Source organism: Palaemon carinicauda, chromosome 32 (assembly GCF_036898095.1).
Source record: "Palaemon carinicauda isolate YSFRI2023 chromosome 32, ASM3689809v2, whole genome shotgun sequence".
In the NCBI taxonomy this organism is placed as follows: domain Eukaryota; kingdom Metazoa; phylum Arthropoda; class Malacostraca; order Decapoda; family Palaemonidae; genus Palaemon; species Palaemon carinicauda.
Genome location: NC_090756.1, coordinates 20,493,438 through 20,495,191, shown reverse-complemented (window position 1 = coordinate 20,495,191; position 1,754 = coordinate 20,493,438).

Sequence of the window (1,754 nt, the reverse complement as noted above, 5' to 3'; positions counted from 1 at the left end):
ATGGAAAATTTTTCGTGGTTAAACATGCATAAACTTCGTTAAATATCAACAATAAATGCAGCCGTTTATAATACATTGCAGGATAAAGGCCTCAGACATATCCCTAATCATTTCTGGGGTTTTGCCAGTTTTCATCACAACGCTGGCCAATACGGATTAATGATAATTATATAATGGGAGATTTTCGTCTGATCGCTCATAGCAAACCAACCTAGTAAGGATGTCCCTTACTAGGATAGATTTGCTGATCATGGCGATACGCAAACCCTTTCACCACCTTAAGGTATCACCACTTGGAAGGTTTTATATATATATATATATATATATATATATATATATATATATATATATATATATATATATATATAATATATGTATATATATATGTATATATATATATATATATATATATATATATATATATATATATATATATATATATATATATATGGTTCCGGAAGGCGAAGGAGTATCATCAACAGATTTGGGATGCCCCGACAGGCTTGACCTCCCAGGGGGGTCAAGATGCCCCATAATGACCTCGTTTAGGTCATATGTGACAGCCCAGGTCATGTCAAGAATACGTTAATATGACTGATTGTGATTTATTAATGCCTTTTTTGACCTAGTCTACGTATGTCTAATTTTTTCTTCGCATTTTGTTTTGATAAATTTGTGGGAGTCACTGAAAGGTGTAACAGTATATAGATTTATTTTAATTTTGGAAAATGTAGTTAGTTTTTATATGCGAAGTTTATATAGATCAACTTTATTTTTATTTGGAAAATTATTAATAACTTAAAAAAAATTTCACTTTTGGTTCTGTATAAAAATCCTCTTTGATTTTTTTTTTTATTTTATTCTGTGTAACAGATTGGGATGCCCCGACAGGCTTGACCTCCCAGGGGGGTCAAGATGCCCCATAATGACCTCGTTTAGGTCATATGTGACAGCCCAGGTCATGTCAAGAATACGTTAATATGACTGATTGTGATTTATTAATGCCTTTTTTGACCTAGTCTACGTATGTCTAATTTTTTCTTCGCATTTTGTTTTGATAAATTTGTGGGAGTCACTGAAAGGTGTAACAGTATATAGATTTATTTTAATTTTGGAAAATGTAGTTAGTTTTTATATGCGAAGTTTATATAGATCAACTTTATTTTTATTTGGAAAATTATTAATAACTTAAAAAAAATTTCACTTTTGGTTCTGTATAAAAATCCTCTTTGATTTTTTTTTTTATTTTATTCTGTGTAATTTACTCGAGAACTAGTTTCCTCCTGAAAATTATTATGAACCTGTAAAATTCTCCATTATCTTCTGTAGGATCTGTACAGAAATTTGATAATAGAAATGATTAACTTAGAATTTTTTTTATGAAAATATAAAACGACAAAATCCATTTATTCTTCTGTAGAATTTATACAGAAACTGTATTTAGAAAACCCCCTCCACCACTGTAGGACTTATACAGTGAAACTGTATTTCCGCCAAGAAAATACATTTAATAAAATACATATTGTATTTGCCATCCAAGATGTATCGAATGTCCCCACGTCTTGTGGCTTCAATCTTGCTTAAGAAGAGAAAGGGGGTTGAGTCCTTTGGCTGGCCAGCCAATGGCAGCTGATTTACGTCACACTAGCCCCGCCCACTTTGGGAGACCCCCGTCCAATGGCTGCAATTTATTATTTTTCCTCTTCCTTGCGTAAGTCTTGTGATGGAAGTTTCGAGTTTATAAAGCTTCATTT